Here is a 21,288-nt window from a genome sequence, read left to right as displayed (position 1 = left end):
GGCCAGTTGCTCAGGCGACACAACTATCTGTAAACAGGCATCTGCTCCCATTCTAAGCGTTCAGCAATGGTTTCCCTGGCGTTCGGAGCCCTCAACTTTATCCACCTTGGCTCGGCACCCCCAAAGAGCCAGTGATGTAAGCCAGATGCTGAGAGCTTCAGGCTGAGTCTGACATCATCCCCTTGTCAGGGACCCTGCCATCTCCCGCCATTGGCCGCTGCTGTGTGTGCCGAAGTTAAAGGTGGGCACTTAGCACATTTATTACATACGGGGCTTATTAGCTAACTGGGCTCTGTTGTGATAAATTGGCTGTGTGCTTCATTTGGACTCTCAATGCTCTGCAGGTTTTTCTAATTTAGTTTTGCCATGGCTCAGCCAAAATGGGATTCAGAGGAAGAAGAAGAAGGGAAAGGGGGGAAAAAGAGAAGAAAGCTTGTGTTGTATATCAAATCCTTGCTTCGCCTCTTGCTGGCTCTGAAATGAAGGGCCCTTTAAGCTGCCATCCTCAACAGCATCCACAGAGCTGTCTTCCTCCGGGAGGTTTTTCTTTCTCAAAGTGCCCCAGCTCTTTCATGATGACTCCTCCATTCATTATGAATAGTTGCTGCTTTGGTCCAAAGCTGTCACTTTTTTTTTTCCTTTCTTCCCTTCCTTTTAAGTTTGGATTTAAATGTGCACACATGCACACTCACACACACCTCCTCAGTACCACCACTAAACAGAGGCGGGCGGGCGGGAGGAAGGGAGCCAGCGAGAGGAGGTGGGAGAGGGCTGCCGGCTGTGTCCTGTGTGAATTGCTCTGTACCTGCAGCCTTTGAGAGCCTTCAGATCTCTCTCCCTCCAAGCGAACACCAGGGCATTGAAGGCTGCTTTGAAACGTGGCAGGCTTTGAGTGCATATGTGCGTGCTTGTGCAATGAAACACGAAAATCTATTTCCCTATCAGAGTGACTGGCATTTCTTCCCTTCTTAATGTAGGCCTTGATCTTTTCCCGACTGAGCTTTCTGATTCCCTCCAGCTTGCCTTATCAGTAGGTGAACCCTCATCAAAGGACACAGAAATCATATGGTCCTTGATGCCAGGCCCGCATTCACCCATGAGGGTCACTGACCACATCCCAAGGGCAACACCTGGGGAGCAGATGCCAGCTATGTGGCCTTGTATGAGGAAATCTGAAGGTGCCACCTGCCCCCTACTTGGAGAGCAAAGAAGAGAAGTTAGTCTGCTTTCTCTACCTTTCTATCATGTCACCGGGGTCATTTCCCACAAACAGTGCTACGCTAGGTCCCCACTCAGTAGTGTTCATATCATCCACCTAATTTTGCACAAACTATTCTAAAGAAAAGAGTATGTACAGTAGCAGCATAGGTTGGTGGATAAGCTCTGGAATTTAGATTCAGATAGACGTGAGTATTTCCAGGCCCACTCGTTAGTTGTATTATTATTATTTTTTATTCATGAGACACACAGAGAGAGAGGCAGAGACATAGGCAGAGGGAGAAGCAGGCTCCCTGCAGCGAGCTGGATGCGGGACTCGATCCCAGGACCCTGGGATCCCTGAGCTGAAGGCAGATGCTCAACCACTGAGCCACCCAGGTGCCCCTCATTCATTGTATTTAGGTAAGTTATTTAATCTCTCCAATTTCCCCATCAGTAAAGTAGGTAGGAGGACCACCCACCTCACAGGATCTTAGTCTTACATAAAGCTCCCGATTCTCAGGAGCTCAGTAAGTGTTCCCATTATCCTTATGATGATTTCTTAGACTTTTTGAAAGTATCAAAGCACCTACCAGCCCCTTTTGCATCCCTCATCTCCTGTCTCTGAGAAGGTCCCACTTCAAGAAGGAAGGGCCAAGGCAGCCCAGTGGGGAAAGCGGGAGGGGAAGGGCTGGGCGGGTCGGGAGGAACTGAGCGCCACCACACTTCCAGTATGGCAGGGACACAAGGACCCAGGATAATGTCTCCTAGTACTCGAGTCTCTTCATTCAAAGCTCTACATCTTTTCTACATTCTAACATTTCTGAAATCAAGATGTTTTTCTGCTAACATATACGTCTAATACAGAAGCATTTTTTTTCTCAAGAAATACTCAATCGATGGTATGTGTCAAATCTAGAAGATAAAGTATTTCAGAAGAGAATGTGGCTTTTCAGCCTTGCTCTGGGTACCAAGTGCCAATCTGGTGTAGAAGAGCCAAGACAACAGCTGGCCCTTTGTAGGATAGGCCTTAGTATTTAGGTATCGTCGTGTTAGGAAATGGAGGGAAAGAGTAGAGGCCTGTTCACATTCTGGAAACCTCTCTCGTAACCTGATGGCATCATGAGAATTCCTCATTCAGGTCTGACTTTGACCATAACCTATGTGATGATCACTGGACCAATAGCTCCCCTTTCAGAGAGTGAACCGTATTTGTGAAGACCCATGTGCTGAGTCTCAGAGGCCTGAAAGGAAGTACCCCTCATGTGTATTCCTTCCTCAGTATTTGGCAGTTGGTGAACTCAACCATTGACTTTACTGTGTCTACTCTGTGTCCATCCTGTGTCTCGTACTGGTGGGAGTTTGATGCACAAAAGTAAATACGCCTTCAAGTAACTTACAGGCAGAAACCCGGGACTGATAAGGCTGAGGGTTTCGTAGTTGCATTATAAAGCCAGGTGTTAGGTTCTCTATAAACCTCTCCGTTCTGCAGGTTGGAATTTTTTATTTTTTTTTCTTTGCAGGAAGCACAAGAGGCATATTGGATGCCTTTTATTTTTTAATAAAAGATTTATTTATTTATTTTTAGGGAGAGAGTGCAGAGGGAGGGGCAGAGGGAGAGAAGCAGACTCCCCACAGAGCTGGAGCCTGACATGGGGCTCAATCCCAGGACCCCAAGACCATGACCTGAGCGGAAACCAAGAGTCAGATGCTCAATAGACTAAGCCACGCATGTGTCCCTGAATACTTGTCATTTGTCCCAAAGCCAGTAAGTCAGAAGTTGGTGTCAAGACTCTTTTGGGGACACTTTATTGGCTTTAGGGATCACCTTTTACTTCTTTGCATCTCCACAGCATTGTACTTTAATAGCCACTCAAAAAATATTTATTGAACAGGCTGAAACCTTATAGCATAGAACTAAATGAAGTAATTTCTCTTATTCCCCCAACTTTAGATAGTGGGGGCGCTCATCTTTATGAAACCTCCTCCAGTCCTAGACTTGACGACTCAGGGTCCCTAGCAGGCCGAAAGCAGACAGGCCAGGGCTGCTTTTGCTCATGGTGGTGTCTATGCCCCGTCTTGCAAGAAGGGAGTTAGTGGTGGATGGGGGAGCCTGGGTGTGGGAGGCAGGTAGAAAACCATGGAAGACAGTGAAGATTTTCAGTTTGGCTGGACTACTTTGTACTTTCCAAGTGTGTCACTGTTCTCAGTCATCCGAAGGTTGACAACACATCCACATCCTCTAACAAAGGTTTTCCATGGAGCAGCAGCCTCAAGGTTAGTTTGACTTTGTGCCATATCCCTGCACATCATCTCCACTTCTGGGGGTCCATCAGTCCTTCACTTTGCCAACCAAGGGTTTAATTCATAAACAACAATAAAAACAGAAAGACTGTCGTTAAGTTTTATTTTTACTACAAGTTTCCAGGGGAAAAAAAATGAGAAAAAGAAAAACACACCCTGACAACATCCCGTGTCCCGTCACATCCCATTTTTACAGTATAGCTGTGGGGTGTGTGATCCGCAGCCAGAAATAAAACAGGACTGGAAGAGTCAGCCATCTGTCTGGAAGTGCAACAGTCCCAGATGGCGCTTCCTTTCTGGCTTTCTGGTAACAATCTCCTCTGTCTAACGAAATGAGGCAGAAATTGCCCAGTGAGTTAGTGGGGGTGATGAACTCACCCTCCCAGCTCTGACATTAGGATTTGAAATCCCCCAGCAATGCTCAATTTATCTGTACATATTCTCTTGCCCTTACTCTTGTCGTGCATCAGACTTGTTCCTCCATGGTTTCAAAATGAGTGTGCGTGTGTGTGCGCACGTGTAAATTTTTCCAGGGCAAGAACCGTTTCCTCCTCTTCTCCTGCACCCAGTCCCAGGCCGCCCAAATAGCAATACACTTTTGTACCCTGTACACAGTGGTGACAAACACTGGCTCACTGATGGGCTGTCCAAGTCCCCCACTAGAAGAGGGGAAAGGATTCTTCCTAAGTCCTGCTAACTGCAATGTGCCTTTGCTCCCCATCAGTTGTCCCGAGTCAGTTCTTTGAAGTCAATACTTCATCGACCCACGTAGATACAATTTTTTAAGTCAGGGGGTCGGATAGAAACGAGGCCAAGAGATGGCTAATCGATATAATGTTATATAAAGCCCTCTGGAGGGGCCTTCAGAAGACAGTCTTAACTCTACTAACTACAAGTTAGACCATGGGCAAGTAAGATATTCAATCTTCAGGAACCTGAGATTGCTCATCTCACATCATAAATTCGAGCTCTTTGGACTCAAGAGCTGTAGATGGTATCTGATTCGTCACTGTCCCTTCTCCACTGGCCAGTACTGTGGTTGTTGGGTTTGAGCTTCATCAGAGCCACCTCGAGAGCTCGTGAAAACATAGACTGCTGGCCCCATCCCGAGTCCTTGATTCCCTAGGTCTGGTGTGAGGCCCCCAAGTACTCATTCTAACAAGTTCCCAAATGACGCGAATGCTGGAGGGCAGGAACCACACTCTGAGCACTTCGGGTGAGCACACACCATACATACAACAAGAAGGCAGGAAATGTTTGTTTTGTGAGTGAATTTCTAAGAGAATCTTAAAAACGACTCGAGAAATATGTAATTTTTTACCTGAATCTAGTACTGCAAACAACGTGAGCATGTTCCTTTGTGGAGTTTTAGGGTCGCGGATTAGTGGCTATATACAGGGCTCGACATGACCTATCAGCACACAAGCAAGAAACTGGTTCTTCCCCAGACTGGAAACCTCTCCAGTTTATGAAGCTTCAGCAAGCTGAGAAGGCAACCCAAAAACTGGCATGGGACGGTATCCCCAATGACATTTGAACAAAATAATTGTTTTCTCAGGAATAAAGACATTTTTGCCCCAGGAAGACAGAAAATTAAGTAAAGAAAGTCAAACATATTATTAATCTATTTATTTTATGAATCTGTATATATACCATATATACCACCAGATACACACACACACACACACACACACACACACACACATCTTTCCTCTGGTGGGGGGGGGGGTGGCGAAGTGCCCTTAAAGACTGAAAACATTGATGCATAATAGAAAAACAAGAATCTTCAGTTTCATCTTCTGCTTTATAGAAACTGTTTGGCAATCACAGGAGCCAAACTCACCTATCCCTAAAACACTAAATAAGTGAACCAGTTTTACCTTTTTTGTTTTGTTTTGTTTTGTTTTTAAAGAGTTTATTTATTTATTCATGAAAGACACACGGAGAGAGAGGCAGAGACATAGGCAGGGGGAGAAGCAGGCTCCCTGCAAGGAGCCTGATGTGGGACTTGATCCTGGATCCTGGGATCATGCTCTGGGCCGAAGGCAGACGCTCAACCACTGAGCCACTCAGGCGCCCCAGTTGTACCTTTTTTTAAAAGGATTTTATTTATTTATTTTAGAGAGAGAGAAATCACAAGAGCAGGGAGAGGGACAGAGGGAGAGAGAGAGAGAATCTCAAGCAGGCTCCAAGCTGAGTGCAGAGCCCCATGCAGGTCTTGATGCCATGACCCTGAGATCATGACCTGAGTGTAAACCAAGAACTGGACATTCGACCAATTAAGTCACCCAGACACCACCCCAGTTTTACTTTTAATTATTAGGTTGATGTCGTTAAACCAATAACGAACTCATTAACCAAGCCTGGCTTTTCTAGTTAGGTAGATTAGAAGTTGAGGTGGGGTGCCTGCTGCCTCAACTGAAGAACATCCCGTGTACTTTCCTGGACCTCAAATAAGGACATGAGGCCAGCAGTGAAACTTCAGTGTTCTCACAGTGTTCAAACTTACTGCCCAAAACTTTCTCATGAACAGGTCATGAGAAGCCTGTTCTGCATCTCCTGACCAAAATCTAACTGCTGACAGAGGAGGAGGCCAAATATACAATTACGATAGAGCTTTGTGACACTTTTCTCTCAATAATTGAGACCCCAAAAAATGTAGACCGAAAACAATGGTGTATATTTAAATTCTGTGACATCAAATAACATCCAGTAAAGAGCCCATGTCATTGTTCTTTGGCCCCAGACGCATCCTCCACACACCCTGGGAATCTCATCTTCACATGGATCCCCAAGGCTCATTAGAATTACTCTGTAACATATGGAAGATAGGACGGACCCAATCGTGCCCCTCGGACTTGTATGAAACATGAATCACTTCTTCTCCTGCAGAGAGGCCTTAGGTGAGATTTGCCTGGAACCTGAGGAGAGGCCAGTTTAAAGGTTTGCTTTGCTAATAACAACTGAAGTTAAACACCACCCTGGGAGGTTCTCGGGGCTCCCCCTCATTGAGAAGGTTCAGGTTGGAGAGAACGATGATTGACCAGGATATCTTGATGGGTATAAAAATTCTAGCCACTGACTTCCCTCCTCCTCCTCCAGCATGAGGAAACATAGGTCTACTTGTCATGTGGCTAAAAGAGGGTGGTGACAAGGTTTCCATACTTCAGGAGGCCTTTTTCCTTCTTTTCATTCTGCTTTCCTACCTACCCCACCCATAGATTGGCACTTTCTTTATACCTATAAAAATTTCTTATCATGGACAGAATGAAATCCAAATGATTTTTTTAAGATTTTATTTATTTATTCATGAGAGACACAGGGAGAGAGAGAGAGAAAGAGAGAGAGAGACAGAGAGAGAGAATGAGGGAGAAGTAGGCTCCATGCAGGGAGCCCAATGTGGGACTCGATCCTGGGACTCCAGGATCACACCCTGGGCTGAAGGCAGGCACTAAGCCGCTGAGACACCCAGGGATCCCCCTAAATCCAAGGGATTTTTGTGGAACATCCACAGACTTGTCCTACTGACTACACGAACCTCATCTACCAACTGTCTTCCACTGACCAAACCATGCACTGTGCAGACCAAAACTACCCTCAGCCTTCTGGGTGTTTGCATTTTTCTGTCCCACTCACCTAATAAGCTTCTTGTCATCCTCTCAAACTTGTCTCATGTTACCTCCTCCATGAAGCGTCTCTTGCTTGCTTCCACATCCTCCTGGGCCTGCCCCCTTTGTAGTTGCAATTGCCTGTGTTATAGTTGTGTACTTGGGTATCCTGAGGGGAGAAACAGTATCATACGGCACACATTAAGTGTGTTTTCAAGTTTGTTGAATAACGACACTAACAATAACAAAACAAAACCCTTAACTTACTAGTGTGGGGTCTCAGCTGGACAATCTGTCCATTCAGTTATACCCCAAGATCCCCGTGCTCTTCTGGTCACTACACATTCTATGGCAGCTCCGTGAAGGGAAGTAGGATGTAAACTCTTAGGATCTTGGAATCCTAACCACATATGACTTTATCTTTGTCACTTGATGGCTCCTTGGGTGTCACTCAAACGGTAAAATCGTCTATCCCATTTACATGAGGTGTAAATGTGTTTTCACACTTCTGTCTGGTGAAATACTTTCCGTAATGCTGATGGTTAATTACCTGACAATGAATCCCCTCTCCTGAGAGGAAGCCGAGGAGCAGTGGTAGAAGGACAGAGAAAATTATTTGGATCACACCCCCTTGCAAAGCAAGCCAAACAGACGTGTGCTATTACTTGGGAAATGTTTTCTCCAGAGCTACCCATTCCTGCCCCAGCCCCTCCCCTACCTTCACTTCCTATTCATTTTCTTCCTCTGTTTTCTCTGTCAAATCACGGAGAACACCAAGTAACCTTCTGGGTTTTTAGGAGATTTCATTGTACTTGGTAATGTATGATTTATAAACATAAATAAAATAAATAGGATTCTGAGGGAATAAATTCTAAGTGGAATATCAATAAATCTCCTCCCTCCGATCATGTCTCTATGATTTTCTCCTTCTTCCCTTCTCCCCACCTCCTTTCCCGGACTGGGAGAGTGGTCCATTCTTTCCATCAGAGGAAATTGGGGGCGGGGGTGGATTGTGTGAGAAATGGAGCACAAGACCGCATTGAAATGTAAATTCCTTCAAATTATTAAGCACCAGAGAGCAGGTCTTGCCAGTCCTTTGTTCCTCAGAGTCAGAATGTGTAATCTAGAAGAATAAATATCCAGTCAGATATCAGCCACACAAAGAAATCTGGGGCATACATATTCAGCACCCTAAGTCCCACAGATTCCCCTCTTCCTTTTCAGAAAGTTTCTGGTCACAGCCACCAATCACTGACCTAAACTCCTCTAAACTGGGGTCCAGATAATAGTCATTTCTGCCTGCCCCATCTCCCAGCCTTCATCCCTAACAACTGTCTGCAAACCCAGACCTCCTTGTAGGGCTTTCACCAGAAGACCATCTGGTTCATGCCTCCTTTCAGCCTAGCACTGGAGATGCCTTGGCTGGGGACTTCCTTTTCAATGGTACTTCTTTCTCAACATGTTTGCCCAGAGTGGCACTCCTCACAGCTTGGGGTGAATGGCTCTGTAGTCTCATTTACATTTTTCATTCCTTCTTAGCTTCAGGAACCCACAGATCTTCCAAGTAGGAGAGCAGACTATTTACCAGTTCTCTCTTTGTCCAAGAGAGAAGAGGGGCTGAAGATGGAGTTCAGTCGCCACTGGCCAATGATTTAATCAATCATGCCTAGGTAATGAAACCTCCATGAAAACCCAAAAGGACCAGGTCCCAAAAGCTTCCAGGTTAGGGAACCAGAACACTTTCACGTGCTGTCAGGTGAGGCTCCAAACCCCATAGGAAAATTAGTTCTTTTGTCCTGGACTTCACCCCACATATCTCCATCTGGCTTTTGGTTCATATCCTTTTAAAGTCCTTTGTGGTATACACCAGTACTCTAGTAAGTCAATGGGTTTCCTGAGTTAAGTGAGCCGCTCTAGGAGAAGGGGGCCATGGGAACCTATGATTTATGGCTGGCCTGTTGGAAATACAGGTAACAACTGGGACTTGCCATTGGCCTCCCAAGCTAAAGGAGGTCATTAGAACCTCCAGTTTGAATGCAGACATGCTTTGTGTGGAGCCTTGTTCGGATTCTCGGTGAGGCCCTGAGAACACTGCTTGGGAGAGCTGGGAATGTAGAGCTGTAGTTATCAAGAATGAGTAGGATGATGATGGTGTGAAAGGAAAGAAAGAGAAGTAAAACCAGAAGTAAAGGTTTCAGAAAAGAAGAAAAAGAGAGAGAGAGAGAAAACCAAGAGAAAGAATAGCAGGAAGAAACAAAGAGCTTAGAAGAACCTAAAGTGCTAGCACCAGAGAACAATTTGCAGATAAATCAGGGCTGGGCTAAAGAAATGACAGCCAGAGGCAGACCTCAAATCAGCCAAAGAAATGTTTGGTGTTAATAACAGAGCTTATGGAGTCATTCTTAGGAGGTGACTTCATGGATTTTGCAATGTTACCAAAAGATGCAACAGACACAATCTAAAAAGTCACTCCCTTGTGCAAGTTTGTGGAATCCTTGGATTGAGATGTGTGCTTTTCTCCAGAAATTGATGACTTGGAAAAGATTCCCACTTCATTGGCTATGCTTTGCAGTAACGCATAGAAGCAAGAAGGGCAAGCAGAAGAAAGGTATGAGTCCTGGAGCAGAACCAAAGGCCACTAGGAAAGACAGCCTGGACCGCAGGGCGGTGGTGTGATGGAGGAGACATGCAAGAGGCTGAAGACCTCGCGTGATGTTTGCATCTTCCCCTGGTGTCTCCTCTGTGCTGCACATGATCCCTTCAACATGTGTCATAATTGTCTCTCCTTTTAGTCCTGCCAAATGTTACCATCAGAAGTGCTGGCTAATTTTGGTTTGTTTGTTTGTTTGTTTGTTTTGTTTTGTTTTGTTTGTTTTTAGATTTTATTTATTTGAGAGAGAGAGAGAGAAAGAGAGAGAGAAAGAAAGAAAATGCCGGGAAGAGCAGAGAGGGAAAAAGAGGAGAAGGAGAAAGAATCTGAAACAGACTCTGCACTGAGCACAGAGCTGGATGTGGGGCTGGATCCCACGACCCTGAGGTCATGACCTGAGCTGAAACCAAGTGTCGGATGCTCAACCAACTGAGCCATCCAGGCACTCTAGAAGTGCTTGCTATTTAACCTCTTGACAGTTTAGGTGCTAATTGGATCTAGCTGCCAAGGAGTTAAAATCTGGAAGCCCAGTTGCTACTAAATCATAGTTTTGGGGGAAAAAATCCTAATGATGTCACTGTGGCCTTCTGATTCCCTAGCAGCAGTGCCAGTAAATTGGAAACAAAGGTTGCCATTTGACCAAAGATCGGGTAGTGTCTGCTAACACCATTCCGGCTGCAGCACAGCTCCTTGAGCTGCTTCATAACTTGTCAAGGAGCGCAGTGTTCAAAAAAGGTATGTGGTGTGTGGGGAGTATTGAAAGGGAGCCGGAGGATTAAATAAACACATACACACATCGTAAAGAATAGTGCTCGTTTCTGAGTGGAGACACTGCTCTTGAAAAGCGACTAGTTTGATAGGTAAAAGTTAATCACCCAGGGATGCCTGGGTGGTGCAGTCGGTGAAGCCTCCAACTCTTAGATTGAGCTCAGGTGGTGATCTCAGGTCCTGAGATCAATCCATGCATCTGGCTCTGCACTCAGCATGGGGTCTGCTTAAGATTCTTTCTCTCCCCTTTCCTCTTCCCCTCCGCTCCGCTCTCTTTCTCTCTCCCTCTTCCTCTCTCAAATAAATAAATAAATAAATTTTTAAAAGCAAAACAAAAACTAAACAACCCAAACCCTCCGGCTTTGATGTTGAACGAAGTAAACTACGATTGCATTACAAACTGTAGGATCTCCTAAGCATCACTGGGTCTGGACTATCTAGTTTTTCATTAAAAAAAAAAAAATTCAGGGGCATCCAGGTGGCTCAGCAGTTGAGTGTCTGCCTTTGGCTCAAGGCGTGACCCCGGAGTCCCAGGATTGAGTTCCATATCGGGCTCCCCACAGGGAGCCTACTTCTCCCTCTGCCTGTGTCTCTGCCTCTCTCTCGAATAAATAAATAAAATCTTAAAAAAAAAATCAACTGTGTAAATTTGAAGTCTAATTGGCTTTATTACAGCAGACATGAATTGAGCAGCACCCTTAATCTAGCAGGTAGAGGGGCGCTCCGAGGAGTTGCAATTGATGGGAGGTTTTTATAGGAAGGAGGGTGGGGCAAGGAAGTTACTAGCAAAGAAGAGAAAAGGGTATTGGTACCTCTTCCTTTTAGGGGAAGGGACCAGCAGTATTTCTTCATGGGGATGCCCTGACCTGTGCTCAGATGGCCTGAAAAAGGGTCACATTTCTGAGAGAGTTTAACCCTGTAAATAAGTCTGGGTTTGCTGTCCTAGGGAGCAAATGACTCCATTTGGGGCTTATTGTTTCTTTTTCTAACATTTTATCAGGAAAATGTTACTGATGGAGCACTTTAAGACGGGAGAGAGAAAGTCTGCGTCTCTCTCATTTGCCTGATTGAAGTGTCTGGAACACAAAATCGCCTTTGTTCTCCACGCTCTGATGGGATGACTTTACCAGGGTTTTGGCATTTCCTTTCCCTTAGAAGACGTGCTCTCGGCAAACTGGACCAGTTCACAAGGGTTTGGCGAATTGTTATGTTAACAATTATGACATCTGCAATGTTTTATAAAGCAACTAATTTAATAAAATCACTAGTGTGAGGACTTAAAAAGGAGACTTTGAAACAAGGAGTTTGAAATTTATAGATTTGATTTTTTTTCCTAAAAAAAAAAAAAATAGATACATGGTAATGAAACCAGGGATTTGTGGTTTTGAACCATAAGGGAAATGATTTATTTCAGTGCAGAGAGCCAAATAAAGAAAGTTGGCTACTCACGCCAGTCTTTGCACAGGGCCACATAATAATAGTAATGATGATATTATTTAAAGGCCCTTGAAATGCAGTGGTCTTCAGGCCCTTGGCGAAGTCTCAGAGGAACAGTTACATTTCTCCACCTGCATCTGGAAGCTTCTCTGGGCTCGTTTGTCTTTCCACACAGCCAGGCTGTGGTGCCAGAGCCACCGATTCTATTCGTCATACCCACCCTCAATTTTTTTCTCTCTAATTTTCCCCCCAAATTTCCTCCCAAACATCACAGCCCTCCCTTACTGACTCTATTTTCTTCTCTCCTTCCCCTCACCCCCCAACTCAGCATTTTATGAGATAAAGGAAGTTAATCTCCAGGCTTTTGAAGAGTCTGGCTTGCACCCACCACCCAGCTCAGCACAGAGGACCCTGGCCTGTAGCCTGAGTTACTGCGGAATTCGTTATAGAGGATCACAAGCACAGAAGCAGCAGGTGTGTTATCCACGACACCAGCTGGGCACAAACTTCTCACGAGAGATTTTTAGGAGCGTCTTTCTTTACCACAGGAACGCAGGCTCCTCCTCCTTCTCTGACTCCCCACCATCCTCAAACCCCTCGGTGTGTTTTGTATCCTTGCTTTGTGTCTGCTCATTATGAGCACGAGAAGGTCCTGCCTCTGCACGGCTGTCGGCTGTCCACGTCCAGGCCCACGAGGACCCAAAACATCCTGAATCCTTGTCATGGCAATCTCATGTATTCTTTAATAAATAATTTATTAAAGACCAAGTTATTAAAGGCAATTTCATTTATTTCATTTATTTCAAAGACCATTTGAGAAGAAAAACTGGGAGCACAAGCGAGCATAAAGAATAGGATACGGGCCTGATGGAAAGAAAACAACTGACACACAATCGCCTTTAGGCTCCAGGATATTCTATCTGCGGGTTCCAACATCCTCTCAAATTGCCCTATGGTTCTCTTCATCTTCTAGGGCAGCGAGGCACGGGCAGGCGACCTTCCCAGGTCATCCTGGGTGTAGTGGGGCAGGAGAGGAGCGCAGTGGCCTCCAGAAGTCTGCAGTCCTTCCTACTGGTCAGCCCAGGGCAGAGAGATTTCCAGGGAGGGGAAGAGAAGGGGCAGAGTCAGGGAGGGAGACAAAGTAGGGGTGGAAAGGCAGGCACACGGCCGCCCCAAGAGCAAAGGAGGGGACACGGCCCCGGGAGCCACGGGAAAACCCCTTCCCTGGGATAAGGTCACCTGTCTGCTCCTGATCCTGGCCTAAGCCCGTGCCTTGCTGGATACCACGACATGGAATGGGAGGCCTCTGCTTGGAAGATCGGACCGCATGCTGGGTTTATAGGACTTGTCTCTCTTTGCCTCGGTTTGCCTGGTTACAGAGAGACAGGTGGCTCCCTGTGCTCTCATGATTCTCCGCCCCGTGCAGAGCTGCCTCTCCTCTCCCCCCGCCCTCACGCCACAGTAACTTAGGCATCTGGGAGCTGCAGAGACATTGGTAGTAAAAGGGGTCAGAGCTGGTCCATCTATACAGAACTTGTAAAGACCTGTGAGTTGAAAACTGGAAAGAGAGGCCGAGAGAAGGTGCAGGGCGTGCGATCTCTCAATTTTGAAGTCCAAGAGATCCAAATGCAAACTGCATTTCCCCCACTTAGCACATCTGGCCCTAGTGTAACTATTCTGAGACTTAGTTTTTCATTTGTAAAATAACGAAAATAAGGTGCTCAAAGCAAAGTATATCATCCGTCTGCCCTCACTCCTTTTCCCCTGTCGCCGTGGGTGGGAAGGAGCGCGAGTGCTACCGGAGACGCCTTCCTCTAAAATCTTTCATAAGCTGAAAGGGCAGAAAGCAAAGAAGCAATTAACATTAATTCATATGGGGAAAAAGTATTGAGTGTCCCCAAACCCAAATACAACCTCCCTTAGGTTTTTCTGATACCTTAGGACACCTCTTGCTAAGGGATGCACAAAATACAGGGAGACAAACTCAGGTGCTCGTGGATGGCCTTCGAAACTCTGGTAGCTCTCTGACAGTGGCCCCCAAGGAAGGAGCCATGGGGCGCCCCTCCCTGCTGGGATGTCCACCCTATTTTCACTTTTTACCTTTTTTTCATAAAAGCAAAAGTCCTCTTCATATTTCTCTTGGTTACTGAAAGCAGCTACCAAGGTAGGTCTTTCGTAAACACAGAGTGGAGTAACCCGAACTTTTGAAAAGCCAGGGGGGTGGGGGGGATACCTGTGTTAGCAAAACAAAGTACTTGTTCTCATCTTTTCTTTTTGGTTTTTGTTTTGCAAGTGCTCCAGTCTAAGGACTCGGAGGACAGAAGAATCTCAAGATTTCGTGTCCCTAATGCCACCCTTCTGGATGATGTCAGAAATGATGGCTCCAAAGCTCTGACCTGGGGGGCTCAGCCAGGACGAAGCCAGGATCTTGTAGGGCTGGGTGCTTAAGATATCTAAAGAGAATGTTAGGGTAGGGAAAAAGAGGGAAGAGGGAAGAGGAAATGAGAGAGAAGGCCGTGGATGCTCTAGGAAAAATGGCGGGGAGAGGGGTTGCTGATACCCATCTCATAGGCCCCGAAAAAATTACTAATATGTGTTAGGGGTAGATGATATTTATAATTATATAAGTATATATAAAAATATATATAGGTATATAATATTTATAAACCATATATATATATATGGAGCCTAGCAAAGAGTAGTTCCTAAATAAGTGGTCATTATTATTTTGTCATTACTATCACAATGGCAGTTCATACTTACAAGTGATGAGGGTTCTTGGAGATGGTCTACTCCATGTTCCCACCTTCCTAGCTGTCAGTGTCCCCCCACCCCCATCCTCTCTGTCCTCCCTCCGTCCCTCATGGTCCACTCGGCAATAGACAACGTATGCTCTTCATCTCATATATTCTGAACCCAAAGTGAGATAGGAAGCCAAGCAACAGGGCTTCCTACAGCCGCCTCTGGGACCTTTTTTATATGAAGCCATTTTTCTTGGGATGTCTTACCTGAGGTGCCGATATTATATTTTTCAGCCAAGATAGATAGTTAACTCTTATCAATGCTCTATTTACCTTTTAGTTTTGGGTTTCCATGATTGAAACCCAATCAAGCCCACAGTGAGTCCTTCGTCCATCAAACTGTCAACGACGCCTCCACGAGAGCTAGAAACATAGAGAATATTACGCCAACACTTGTATGTAAAAAGAAGGGCTCTCCTTTATAGGTAACATCTGGCAGAGTTTGTTAGAACGTTCTAGCCATGTGGCCATGCGAGGATCCACGCTGATAAATGAGAACCAGCACGGATGTGGGTACACGGGGGCTCCCCACTCCCCATGAAAATCATTCCAACCTTCCACCCAGTAGCTTTCCTCACAGTTTTGTCTTTTGTCTCTAATTTCAACCACATGTCTTTCTAGGTTTGAAGCTGCCTACCTCCCTACAAAACCTACATTTTGGCAAAAAAAAAAAATACCCTAGGCCTTGGAAGGTAAGGGATTTCGGGATCCTGCTTCGCTCTTGCACGCTTTCATTCTTGAGGCCTCTGCTCGTGGTTTTGCCTCACTCCCCACCTGGATGCCCACGTACCTGGGGCTCCCTCCTTTCATCACCCCCCATGCAGATCGGCCCACGGTGAGAGAGAAATGGCACAGGATCTGTATGTCTTCTGTCCGTCACACCGTGAACCAAGCAAGATGAGACACCCCACAAAAGCTCAAGGTTTGTGACTATTATGTACAAACAGATAATATTTGTTCTAATGTCTAAGCATATTTATCATCTTCTTGTAAGAAAACAAATTATTCCCCACTTGTTTCTGGCTCAACTGTATCATTTTGAGGGCAGAGGTGGGTCCCCAGCAAGGAGCAGGCTATTGGGAGTACAGTGAACCCATAAGCAGCCAGAGGCCAACTCATGAAAAACAGAACTCTTTATGTTACTTGAAAACCCTGCCTGCTTATTCTTTCTTGGAAATGTACTTAATTCCTCTCCCTCCCAACTCATTTTTTGACTTTTGAAAACCACTCCCCCTTCATTAGCACGGCCACTCACATCCCTCCCCCAAAAAAAGATGAGAGCCTTAAAGATTACAGCCAGTGGTTTAATCCTGTTGCATGATTTATTGCACAACAACAAATATTTCCTGCGCTCCCTGTCTTGTGGCAGACACTGAAGCTAGGCACTAAGGATTCAGCAGCGAAGAAAAAGCAAGCAGCAGTTTCACTCATACGAGATTTAAACTCCAGTGATAGGCAAATAGACAGTGAACACTGAATGTATGAAATATACAGCACGTCAGACGGTGGTGTGTGTTCGTGGAAGAAAAGGAACAGGGGGGTGGAGAATAGGAAATGCATTTAAACAGGAAGAGTGGGGGCACCAGGGTGGCTCAATGGTTGAGCATCTGCCTTCAGCCCAGGGTGTGATCCCGGGGTCCTGGGATCGAGTCCCACGTCAGGCTCCCTGCATGGAGCCTGCTTCTCCCTCTGCCTGTGTCTCTGCCTCTCTCTCTCTCTATGTCTCTCACGAATAAATAAATAAAATCTTCAAAAAAAAGAAAAAAGAACTTTGACTTTTATTCTGAGATGGAAGGCCATTGACAAAGGAGTCCCATGATCTCATTTGTACTTTTAAAAGGATTCTTCTGGTAGCCAACCTGAGAACGGAGCATGGGGGACTAAGAGAAAGAGCAGTGAGGCCAGATGATGGGCATGTTAGACGAGAAGAGATGGTGAGCACTGGTTGGCATCTGGGTGCACTCCACTGGCAAAACAGGTAAAACTAGAAGGTGAATTGGTTATGGATTCTTGGGGGGGGGGGAGAAATTCAAAGATGACACTAAGGTTCTTATCCTGAGAAAACGTAAGAATGAAATTGCCACTTACCGAGGTGCAAAGGATGAAGTAAGGGAATAAGTGGGAAGGGATGACCAGGCATGAGGTTTGAAACATGTCAAGTTTGGGATGTCCCATGGACGTCCCTGATTAAGGGCTGGGTGGGCAGCGGGTCGCAGGGGCGAGGTCAGAATTAGAGTCACACGTCCAGGAATCCATAGTTATAGAGGGTATTTAAAGCTGTGAGGCTGGATGGCTTTGTGTAAGAAATGAAGAGAAATAGAAAAGAGGAAAGGTCGGGACGTGATGCCTTGGGTTACTCTAGAGCTCAGAGATCCGCGAGGAAGAATCAGCAAAAGAGACGAGAGAAGGAACTGCCAATGAATTGGAAAGTAAGCCAGGGGAGTGTGGCACTCTGGGGGTCAAGGGAACCTCCTTAGAGGGTGCTCACCGATGTTACATGCTGCTGATGAGAGAGACATGGAGGAGGACTGGAAAGGAGCCACCAGGCTTCACAACAGGGAGGCAAGAGCGCCTTGGTAGAGAAGTGGAGACCAACAATGACGGGAGTAGGTCCCTAAAGAACATGGTTATTGGTGGCAGGGAGTAGGAAGGAGATTTCCAAGAAGTTTTACTCCAATGGGCAACAGAGACATGTGACAGTAACTGGACAAGGATGTGGGATCAAGATAACTTTCATTTCTCTTTTTTGAAAAAAAAAAAAAACAACTTGGGGAAATTAGAGCATGGGTGCACAGGTATGAGAATCATCTGATGATAAAAAGGAAAATTTGATGACGCAAGGGAGAAAAGGGAGCATTGCCAGAGAGATTTCTTCCAATAGCAAGATGGGCAAGGAGACAGCCCACAGGCAGAGTATAGCCCAAGAAAGAAGTATGGAAACCTCACCTCTTCTATGGAATAGCCACAGATGGTGACCAACTTCCATCTCTCCTGGTGCTCAGCTAAGATTTTAATCTTAACTTCCCGTTCAGTTCAGAAAGAAGACTTCTATGGGGTGTCTGGGTGGTTCAATGGTTGAGTATCTGCCTTTGGCTGAGGTCATGATCCCAGGGTCCCCTATCGGGCTCCCCACGGGGACCCTGCTTCTCCCTCTGTCTATGTCTCTGCCTCTCTCTTTGCATCTCTCATGAACAAATAAGTAAAATCTTTAAGAAAAAAAAAAGCAAACAAAGAAGGAAGACTGTTCGTGTTCATACACAGCCTGATCTTGCGCCCCTACTCTTTCATTAACTTATTCATTCAACAGGGGTTATTTGAGTAGCTCCCATGTGTGAGGTACAAAAATGAGGATGGGGAAAAAAAATTTTTCTATTTGGGGCAAATATGTTTATTTCCCCCCAAAAAAATTACAATCTGTCAGGGGGAACATAAAAACTAAACTTCATTTAAAAAGGCACAACCAAAGGCAGCAAGAATTCAGGGAGAAAAAAAAGGTGTCAAATCACGTCAGTTAGTTACTTGTAATAGGTAATGAATGAAGAGGATTTCATGTAACAAAGAGTGAGGGAAGGTATCTCGGGCCTATAAGCAACGGCATTTAGGTGAGGAAACATAACGAGTCCTCTGTGGAATCTATGCTGTCCTCCATGGCCTGCATCAGTTTTTGCTTTGTTTTGTTTTTTTCATTGTTACAAGGATCAAGAGAGACAGATTTTCCAGGGAAAGATCTGAGACTAAATCTAACTATTCATGATAAGAGGTATTCATATCCAATGTCCCTTTTCAAATTCAAGTCTAGTTAATAAAAAAAAAAAAAAATCAAGAGATGTGATCTCTGTTCTTTCTAAAGATGGAAACACCTTTAAGTGTTGCCAAAGATGCAGTACAAATCCAAGATATAGATTGGCATAGGGCCAGGGAATATGACTGCCTTATCTACACACACACACACACACACACACACACACAATGTGTAATGTCTGGGTGAAACCACTTTTCTTAGTTATTATTTCCTGATGTCACAGTAAATGGCAGAGGGAAAAGAAGGCTCCTTTTCCTGTGTTGTATTTAAGAAAAACGTGAGAAGAAACTTGGCAAAAGTACCTGCGTTCAGGCAACTTTGACAGCCTACTACCATGTGATGGGCACCATGCTGGGCTCTGGGCAACGGAGAGGGACCCAGGGCAGCAAGACATTCCTTGATCCCTCTGTCGTACTCCACAAATACACACTGATGGGTCAGACTCAAAGTCAGACAAAAGCGTGTGTCTACCAATCCCATCCCAACTCAGATAGTTTTGGGGTTTTAACAGCAGTATTGGGGATTTAGAATTTTCAGAGCACATCCACATGCATCACTGCATTTGCCCCCATCTGTATTCAGCTTAGCTCCAGCCTCTTTGCCTGCCCCACTCCACACCGGGGCATTGTGATCCAGCACTTTGGGGCAGCAGTGGCGGGGGGGTGGGGGGCGGTTACCTACTCCAGGGATATGTCACTGAGAGAACCCTCCACAAGCAACCAAGAAGCTTTATGAAAAATTTCAGATTAATATTTTTAAATGGGTTAGTCATCTAAAAACAATAGAGCCATGTACCAGTGACCCAATGAATGTATCTTTACCAGCTGAATTGCAATAAAGAGATTTTTGTTGGTTTTACTTTAGATCTTGATTGGGGAAAAAATGTACCCTTGGACTGTTACAGAATCAAAATAGCTATCCGTGGGTTATAATACATATTATAATAAATATAATACATTACTATATCTCGTCTCTGAGGAATATGCTCGATTTTTGAGAATGTGGGAGGGCATGGCAACCAAAGTCTTCCATCATCGCGCTAATGGGCCATTTCCTCCTTAACCCTCCTCGTCCAGAGACAAAACAGACCTCAAAGCAAGGATTCCTAGGCTGTGTGGTTTTTCTGCTTCTTGGTCTAGAGCGCCCTTCAATGCTCTGTGCCACATCTAGGGAGCAGAGCTGAGAACTCTTGTCTGAGGAGAAGCTCGAAGGTTTTACAAAGTACTGGACCCCCTTGCTCCTCTTGTTTATCTCTGCAACCAACCAAGAGTAACAGCTCCTGGTGAAGTGCAGTCTTTTCCTCCTGGCTGGCTTTAAGATGCGTATTCCCCTGGGATAGAGTTACTGTAAGTCACCTGAGGGACTCGTGTCACAAATGCAAGGATCCCAGGCTTTGGAGCCTAATACACCGGGTTCAAAACCCAGCGTGGCTGCGGACAGGCTCTGTGGCCTATAGCCAGTCAGTTATGTATCTGGGAATTACATCCCTTACCTGTGTAATAGGAGTGTTATACACATGGCACAGTTAAGGTGGAGATTTGGGATAATATGTGTGAAGTGCCTGGCCCATGGCACGCAGTCAGTAAACAGCAGTCAAGCGTGACCTGTAGAGCCCGACAGCTCAAGACTGGACTCTATGCTCCGCACTCACTCACGCTCTACACCTTAGTTTCACACTTATAAAATGGTATCGTCATATTATCGGGATTAACCTAAGGATCAAATTCATTCATGCACTTACATAATTGTGCCCGGTGCATAAAAACGGCAGAGATAAGGGGTGCCTGTAAGTACTATTGTCCCACCCTTCCCATTCTTCACCTGGTGATGGGGGTGGTAAAGCAAAGCCATCTCTCGGCTCCATCACTGGCACCCCAGGATTACAGGATGGCCTTTTGGCAGAATGAGCTGGAAAACCAGACGGTGGTGGGCAGTGGTGGTGGTGGCGGGGGGAGAGGAACATAGAGGAGAGCCATATAGACAAAATCTGCCTCTTCCACAAAGATGCCCCGTCCGAGGCGAGCATCAGGAAAGCTCATCCCCCAACCTGTCCTAAAGATGTGGCAAAGATGCCCCTGGCTCTCCAGTGGTGCCACCCGGAACCAACTCATCCATCCAGCTCTGCAGTCCGGGGGCCCTCCCTCCCCAAGACCCACTACTGAGAACCAAGCTTTCCTCCGTTGTGCATAGTATGAAAAGTGAAGCCTGCCAGGCTGCTGGGCCAGAAGGGAGAAAAAATGGGGATGCCCCGCAGGCCTGGCACTGGCCCTGCTCAGACCCCCCCATGAATGCTTGTGCCTGCACAGCCCCAATGGCCAAGGAGCACCTGTGTGTGCGTATGTGTGTGTGTGTGTGTGTGCCTCCTTGCACAGACACACAGACACGGGGCATTTCAGGCAGAGGCCCAGGATAGCTCTGTTTACCCACCTCCCTTCTCGCCTTGAAGGGGGCCCGCAGGTGCCCTTCATGTCCCCAGAACAGAGGTCAACACAAGAGTGAGGGAGGTCACAGTGCAAATGGGTTTGAGGGCCAAATTATCGTCCCTTCCAGACGCTGGTTTGCGGTGCAGAACCAATTTGAAAATGTGGCGTGATCAGCAGTCTCGACCGAGGAGAGACCGGGACGGAGGAAAGGGAGGTAATAAATCAAGGCTGCCCCCCCCACCCCGAGTGCGGAGCCCAGGCCGCACCCGCCCGGCAGGCAGCTGCGAGGCACCAATGA

The 21,288-nt window shown here is 46.0% G+C and overlaps 1 long non-coding RNA gene across 1 annotated transcript; it reads left to right on the top strand.

Annotated features, from left to right (window-relative positions):
• Positions 1–10,352: 10,352 nt before the first annotated feature.
• LOC144307006 (uncharacterized) lies at positions 10,353–12,726 on the top strand. Its single transcript, XR_013373965.1, has 3 exons — positions 10,353–10,494; positions 11,528–11,719; positions 12,293–12,726. It is a non-coding gene; the product is annotated as an uncharacterized LOC144307006 (long non-coding RNA).
• Positions 12,727–21,288: the final 8,562 nt, after the last annotated feature.

Source organism: Canis aureus, chromosome 38, assembly GCF_053574225.1.
Source record: "Canis aureus isolate CA01 chromosome 38, VMU_Caureus_v.1.0, whole genome shotgun sequence".
NCBI classification, from domain to species: Eukaryota; Metazoa; Chordata; class Mammalia; order Carnivora; family Canidae; genus Canis; species Canis aureus.
Note: the sequence above shows the minus strand (reverse complement) of the source record. Positions and strands in the feature narration are given on the sequence as shown.